The sequence below is a fragment of the Lycium barbarum genome, chromosome 5 (assembly GCF_019175385.1).
Source record: "Lycium barbarum isolate Lr01 chromosome 5, ASM1917538v2, whole genome shotgun sequence".
In the NCBI taxonomy this organism is placed as follows: Eukaryota; Viridiplantae; Streptophyta; class Magnoliopsida; order Solanales; family Solanaceae; genus Lycium; species Lycium barbarum.
Genome location: NC_083341.1, coordinates 17,359,670 through 17,368,240, shown reverse-complemented (window position 1 = coordinate 17,368,240; position 8,571 = coordinate 17,359,670). Strand labels below are relative to the sequence as shown.

At 36.7% G+C, this 8,571-nt stretch overlaps 1 non-coding gene across 1 annotated transcript; it reads right to left on the bottom strand.

Annotated features, from left to right (window-relative positions):
- Positions 1-7,915: 7,915 nt before the first annotated feature.
- On the bottom strand, positions 7,916-8,022 carry LOC132643000 (small nucleolar RNA R71). The gene has a single exon (XR_009583464.1). It is a non-coding gene; the product is annotated as a small nucleolar RNA R71 (small nucleolar RNA).
- Positions 8,023-8,571: the final 549 nt, after the last annotated feature.

The window sequence follows — 8,571 nt, the reverse complement described above, 5'->3', positions numbered from 1 at the left end:
AAATATTTTGGATCATATTAAATTTAAAAATAAAATTCCAAATAAATAAATGAGTTAATATAATTGAATTGATTATTTAAGTTCAAAATTCAATTTTGAACTTAAATGCTAGTCTATTTAACTGGGCTTCATATGATGAGCCCACTTTGTTTAGCTCAATATGCTATTTAACTAGAGGTCCAAATTGGTGTCACGTGTCAAATGACGTGTCAGGCCATAAACGAATCAATAGAATCATGCTTCATGTCAAGATGACATAGCATGCCATTTTGAGATGGTAGACCGTTTGAATTAGTTATGTTATTTTGGGATCCTTAAAGAAAAAAGTTTATCATTCTCTATTCAAATTAAAACAAATCGAATAAATTAAAATCGGAAAAAGGAAATAATCAAACCATACCCAATTTGATTAGATATGGTTGATACAACGTTTTCAGAAATCGAATAACGAAAATACCAAACCGAAATGTCAAAATTGTGGTAAGCCGACTAATAAACACCCCTACCCAGCTCGTGAGAATAGTTGAGCCCCACAATCAGTAGCTTCATGGTCCATAGCTATTTGAACTCTTTAATTAGGGATATTTAACTTTATACAATACCACCCTTGGCAAAATATAGACTTTGTATAAATATAGAGTTTAAATTCTACATAGTGATAGTGTAAAAGTGGAAAAGGTCCAAATATGCCGCTGAACTTCTTGAATAGCTCAACTTTGTCATCCGTTAATATTTGAGGTGATGTATGTTCCTGCTGTTTTAATACTTTTTTTGTGCGGATTGCCCTTCATTTGGGGTGGTCTTTAATTTTTGCCCTTCAAATTGGTGGTCTTTAAGTTTTACCCTTCATCTAAAACCCCAAGATTATGGGTTTGAACCCCAGCTCAGTAAAAAAAAATAAAAAAAATTGCAAGGTAGAATTTTTGCAAATCTGCCACACAAGGCAGGATTTTGGGCCTTAAGGCAGAATTTGCATAGGTGAAATTTCGGCTTGAAGGGCAAAATTTGAAGACCACCATTTTGAGGGGTAAAAGTTAAAGACGACCCCAACGAAGAGTTATCCTGCAAATATTGGTCAAAATGTCATTATTACCAATTACAGAAGCTTTCCAATACATGGGCTTTTTTCATAAGGAAGATCACAAATCTGTATAATTTCGCAAAGTTCAGACATTTTTTTACACGAATTGCCCTTCTTTTGGGGTGGTCTTTAAATTTTGCCCCTAATATTTGTAGTCTTTAAGTTTTGCCCTTCACTGAATCCCCGCTCACGCATAAAATAAATAAAAAAAATTTGCAAGGCAGGGTTGGGGGGATTGTATGCCGGATTCGACATACAATCCTTAAGGAAAATTTGAAGTTATGCCGGAGGGGGCAGACTTTGCCTTGAGGCATATATTTTATTTTATTTTACTTTTCAAGGTAAACTTTTAGTTGTGCCTTAAGGAAAAGTTCCACATTATGGGGCTTACTTTTAGTTATGCCTTAACTAAAAGTGCGCCCCATAAGACATAACTAAAAGTATGCCCCATAAGGCGGAGGCATAACTAAAAGTTTGCCTTATAAGGGAAAGTCTATGCCTTAAGGAAAAGTTCTGTCTTATGGAGCATACTTCTGGTTATGCCTTAATTAAAAGTCAGCCCTATAAGGCATAGTTCCTTAAGGAAAAGTTATGCCCCTCCGGCATAACATTAGTTTTTCCTTAAGGACTTTATGTCGGATCCAGCATACACTTTTACCAGCCCTACTTTGTGAAATTGTTTTTTCATTTTATGTCTGAGCGGGGATTCGAACCCAAAACTTCAGGTATCCAAGCGAAGGGCAAAAATTAAAGACCACAAATATGAGGGGCAAAATTTAAAGACCAACCCAAAAGAAGGAAGTTCAGAAGCAAATCTGGACCATTTAGCTTACAAGATCTCGTTGAAGAACTTTTCCAAACCTTTTGAGTCTCAATCGCGCTAAGTCCAGAAATATGATACCAAGATTTCTGAAGCATTACATTTTTTTGTGCGGATTGTTCTTCTTTTGGGTTGGTCTTTATATTTTGGCCCTCATATTTGTGGTCTTTAAATTTCACCCCTCATATTTATGGTCTTTAAGTTTTGCCCTTCGCTTGAAAAGGTGGGCGAATACCTGAGGTTCTAGGTTCGAACCCCCGCTCAGGCATAAAATAAAAAATAATTTCGCAAGACAAGGCTCTGGGGGGTGTATGCTGGATTCGGCATACACTCTTTAAGGAAAAACTAAAGTTATGCCGCATCCAGCATAACTAAAAGTCTGCCCATAAGGCAGAACTTTTCCTTAAGACATAGTTTAATCATGCCTTATGGGGCGGACTTTTAGCTAAGGCATAATCAAAAGTATGCCCCATCAAGCAGAACTTTTCCTTAAGGCATAGACTTTACCTTATAAGACAAACTTTTAGTCATGCCTTAAGGAAGGGTTCCACCTTATAGGGCACTCTTTTAGTTAAAGCATAACTAAAAGTATGCCCCATAAGACAGAACTTTTTCTTAAGGTATAGCTAAAAGTTTGCCTTGAAAAGTAATATATATATATATATATATATATATATACATATATATATACATGTATATGTATATGTACATATACATGTATATATATATGTATATGTATATATATATATATATATATATATATATATATATATATATATATATATATATATATATATATATATATGTATATGTATATATCAAGGCAAAGTCTGCCGGAGGGGGCAGAACGAAATTCAAACTCTGCCTTGTAAATTTTTTTAAAATTTTTGACTGAGCGGGGTTCGAACCCGAACCTCATAGGTTTTACGTGAAGGGCAAAACTTAAAGACCAGCAATTTGAGAGGCAAAATTTAAAGCCCACCCCAAAAGAAGGGCAATTGGCATTAAAACCCGAAATAGAGTACAACTACTCAAAACCGCGGTTGGGGTTTCATTTTTTTGTCATTAACTCTTTCTTTATGTCTTAAAGTTTTGACATTGAAAGTAACATGGTAATTGCCAAATTATCCTCCATAGTTACTAGTCCGTTATTTGGTTTTGTTTCCGTTAGTAAAAAGATTAAAAACGCACAAATTACTCAATTGAAGATTATTGTGTTTAATCGAATATCATAAGGACGGAAATGGGAATAATACAATAACACAAGGACTTAAAATGATATTTATCATATTTAAAAGTTATAACCGACCGACCAATTCACCTCCCTTACCAAGGGTGGAGTCAAGAAGGATTGATGGGGTTCGAACTCTCTTCGGCGAAAAATTAAAATGTTTATACATGGTGAAAATAATCTTCTATGTATATATAGTAGATGTTGAACCTCTTTTAATTTTTTTCGTGTATTTACTTTTTCATATTTTGAACCCTCTTAGAAGAGATCCTGGCTTCGCCACAGCCCTTACCCAGCCCTTGAAAATACTTAGGGCCCACTATTAGTAACTTCATGGTCCGTAGCTATTTAAACTCTTAATAAGGTAGTATTATACTACCCTGGGCAAAATATTGACTTGTATAAATACAGAATGTATATACAAGCATAGTGCAAAACTGCAAATAGATGCATTATGTGCAGAGGCGGATGGAGCTCTACAACTTGGGGTTCAATTGAACTCCAAACTTTCGATGCGGGGTATAAATTTATGTATAAAAATTTACAAGAATTACATAAATAGTAAATATGAACCCATAACTTTAGAAATATAATGGTTTAGTAATAAAAATTTAAGATATTGAATCCCTAAATTTAAATCCTAGATCCGCCTCTGATTATCTGGTTACTTAAAAAGTAGCTACATATATTGCCCATAATTAGTAACTTACAAATAACAGGAACCTCGTTACAACATATTACTATACTCAAAAAATGTAAAATTTATCAGCGCTGTATATCTTCATCCGTTATAGTATGCCAACAGTGGTGAAAATAAATTTATAGGAACTTTTTGCTTCTAAAAAGGCAAAGTACTTAAACTAATAAGCAAATCCAGATTGCAGCAATTGCTGGCAAAGGGTCAGAGCTCAAACAGTTTGACCTTATATATTGGGGCGGAGCCACAATGTTAGCTATGAGTTCGGCAGAATTCACTAACCAAAAAGAATTGTGGTTCAGAATGTTAAGAATTCATCACTAACTTAATTAATATCTAAGATATTTTACAAAGAATCTAGAATAATTAAGGAGTTGTAGAGAATAGGGAAGAGCACTCTAGAATGAGAATTCTATAGTGATTCTAGAAAAAAATATTTAGGAAATTCTAGAGAAAGTTGTAAATATCTCTCTCACTAGATCATTCCATCTCCACCTATAAATAGAGGTGGTCATTTGAGTTGTAAGCAAGAGAAAGTAAACAAATACTCAAGAAAAGAGAAAGCAAGAAAGTTACAAGTGCTAAGTGAGAAGTGTGAGAGCTAGTAAGAAATAGTAGAGAGAAACAAAGAGAGTTGCTAGAGTGAGTGCAAGAAAAAAAATTAGTGTAAGAAATTGTAAGACCGAAGCTGGTCCTTACTTTGCAATAATAAAATTCAAGTTGTGCCCGACTATTATGCCCGACGATACTCAGCAAGTGGTATCAGAGCCAGGTTGATCAAGAGAGGTAGCAACTCAAGGGAGATCCTACAAGCTACTGTCGAAGGCTACAAGTTAAGAGGCACTGGTAAATGGCGGATTTTGCAAGCACTCTCAATAGCGTTAAGAAGCTCAACGCAAGCAACTACAGATCGTGGAGCACGAGAATGCAATATTATTTTCTCGGCCAGGAATTATGGGATATTGTTGGTGGCTCAGAGACTATACCACCAACTGATGCCAAAGCAGCAAAAAGATCGAAGGTTAAAGCTAGAAAGGCCATGTATTCTCTCACTGTAACAGTCGAAGATGATTTCTTGCAACAGATTAAGAACGCCAAGACACCCAAAGAAGCTTGGGACACGCTGGCAATGATTTTTACGAAGAAGAATGATGCGAGATTACAAAGGCTTGAAAATGAGCTTTTGTCGATCTCATAGTGTAACATGACGATCAATCAATACTTCTCAAAGGTAAAATCTTTATGTGATGAAATATCAAAATTAGATCCAGAGAATGCAATCACAGAGACAAGGATGAGGAGAATCATTGTTCATGGTCTAAAGCCGGAGTATAAAGGCATAATTACAGCTACACGAGGGTGGGCCACAGAACCAACTTTATCTGAGTTGGAAAATCTATTGGCAAATGAAGAAGACTTGGATAAGCCATTATCAAGTCTTTCTATAAAAGATGAAGATAAGGCGCTCTTCATCAAAAGGCAAGGCTACCGAAAAAGGGATGAGGAGAGAAGCTTATTGCTAGAGGGAGACTAGAAGAATCAACACCAAAGAAGCCAGCAAGCCAACAAGCAGGCAAATAAAGGTTTCAACAACCGACAAAGAGACAAGTGCTACAATTGCGAAAAGAAAGGACACTATGCCATAGATTGTTGGTACAAGAAAGCCAAAAGTAACATAGCTACTTAGCACTTGCAACTGCAAGTGAGAAACTAGTCAATTATGAACATGAATGGATCGTTGATTCGGCATGCTCCAATCACATGACCGGTGATGAAAAGATGCTGACCAACATGAGCGAATATAAGGGCGGACGGGTAGTGGTGACAGCAAATAATTCAAGAATACCAATAACTTATATTGGCAAGACGGTGTTCGTGCCTCGTCACAGCTCGAAACAAGTGCAACTTCAAAATGTCTACCATGTTCCAGGTATGAAGAAGAACTGATTATCTGTGTCGCAACTTACAGCCTCAGGAAACTATGTCGTGTTTGGGCCAGATGACGTAAAAGTATATCAAAATTTGAAAATTACAAACTCGCCAATCATGGAGGGAAGAAGATTAGAGTTGATGTGCCGTAGATTTGTGGCACATTCGACGCCTTTTTACTATGAATCTTGGTTGTTTTCAAGTAAGTCTGGTTCTCGTTAATATGTTTTGTTGTGTTTTAGGAAAATAATGGCCCAAAAGCAAAAAAACAAAGAACAACAGAAAAAGTTGCCAGAAATGAGAATCAACAGTCCGTCGTTCAATCGACGAACCATCCTTTGAATCGTCGATAATCCTGATTTTCCAGTGATGACAAAGTTGAAGACGACGAAGGACGGAGACATCGACGAAGCGTCGAACTGATCGACGTTTCGTTATTGGTGTCGTCAAGAAGGATATCTCAGCAGAGGAGAAAAAGACGGGATACTCGACGGAGCGTCGAACTGGTCGACGGCACCGTCGAACAGTACACAGGGCTGAAGTTACAAAAGATGAAGAAATTGACGGATCGTCGAACGATCGATGATCCGTCGATCTTGCTATCGGGGGAAATTTTGTCGGTTTTTGCTGTGCGTTTTTGGAGGCTATTTAAAGAACATTTTTGGTCATTTTAAGCATTCAGATTTTATTTTTGTACTCACTTAAAAAGTCCAATTGGTGGGTGAGCATTGAATACTTCCCTTTTGGAGCTTAGTGAAGACAACAAGATTTTATATTCCATCATCTTTATTACATTTGTAAGCTTTATGTTTCATTTATTGCTTACTACTTTTGAGACCATCATGTGTGAGTAGTCTCTTTAATCAAAGTTGTGGACCCAAAATGATGGGTGCTATGTAATAGGTATCTAACATTGTGTATATATATATATATATATATATATATATATATATATATATATATATATATATATATATATATATATAATGGGTTGTTATGTATTTTATTATTTCTCATATTCATTGTTCTTTAAGTGGTTGCAAACACTTGTTTATGCACAAACCCTAGTTTATTTGGAAGGATAAACTAGGGTGTGATTTGAAATAATATAACAAGGACTCGGGGCGCTAACCCTCGTTTAATGAACTCGCTTAGGAATAAGACGAGTTCTACTTGGCATATTTAATCAACCTTATTTATAACTTTTCTGCATTTGGGAAAATCATGAAAAGAAATACTTTCTAACTATTGAAAAATATTAGGAACTGTATTAGAGATTAAGTGCATGCATAACCGCGACCCCATTAGAAATATATCATATTGACACCCATAGCATACGTCTAATCATTGCGGGGACACAACTTTGGTTCTCCAAATGCAAACAAATTCCAAACTGTTCAAAATAGCAAATACAAATCAAATCTCATTTTAAAAATACTCGGAATATGATTAAAGCCTTTAAAGACTGGTATCGCATACAATTAGTACCCTCTTCTCTCCGTATTCCCTGTGGGATTCGACCCCAACCTTGTTTGGGTTACTATATTTGACAACGTCCGCTTTACACCATTAATAGGTGTAATTTGAGCGTATTAAATTTTGGCGCCGTTGCCGGGGAATACGGTTTAGAAATCACTGATTGTTGTGAACTCTTCTTTAAAACTTTTTCTATTCCATCACACCTCGTTTGCTATTGTGGTGAACCAGGTGAACATGGAAGTAAGACCGAATCGGAATCAAGGAAACCAAGGTGGACTCCAAGTGAACCCACCTACACCAGAAGAGGATGACGATGAGAATATATTCACTGAATTCATCAATAAAGCTGATTATGCTTCTGCTGTGGTTCCTCCTAAAACTGGAAATGCTACCTTCAAAATTAATAGTTCTATCTATCAGCTGCTGAAACTTGAAGGTTATTTCCGAAATTCTTCGGAGGATTGTCCACTTCGACATTTGAAGAACTTCTTGCATGTATGTTCTCAAAAATCCCAAGGTGTTGTTTCTGCCGATGCACTTCAATTACGGGTCTTTAAATATTCCTTGGCTGGTCAAGCCAGGGAATGGTATGAAAAGCTCCCTAGCAATTCTATTCATACCTGGAACGAGTTAGCCAATACATTTTTGAAGAAATGGTTCCCTCCAAGCAAAAACGTTGAGCTTCGGGATAAGATCTTTGAGTTCAAACAACTTCCGGGGGAACAATTATATTCAGCATGGGAGCGTTTCAAGTATTATCTAGCTCAATCTCCAACTCATAGATTTCCGGATGCTATTATCACGGAAAAATTCTACAAGGGCTTAGATACAATGAATCAGATTGCTGTCAATACTGCTGTAGGAGGATTCTTCATGGACAAGTCATTTATCATTATCACCCGTTTGCTTAATAAGCTCACCACCCACAATCAGGCTTGGCACTCGAGTGATAGTGAAGTCCTGTCATATAGTAGTCCCTCTGCTGCCGCGGTGGCCAAAGAAAATCATGAGCGAGATCATGATTTTGCCCAATTGCAAACCACCGTGGATTTGTTGTCGAAGAGGCTTACGGAGAAAGAAGCTAAAAGTGTGAATGTTGTCGAAGAGATGCCACCTTATACTTCTGAAATGTACCAAGTCTCGGAGGAAGCTTATCTTGAGGGGCAGCCACAACGCGAGGATGCCAATTATACCTATCACTCTCAAGAGAGTTATCAAAAGCAACGGAGACCCCAACAACAAAGCAATCAATATGGCCAAAATGAATATGGTGGTTCGGACAGGAGGGATTACAACAACAACAATTATAGTAATCGGAATTCCAATGCCTATGT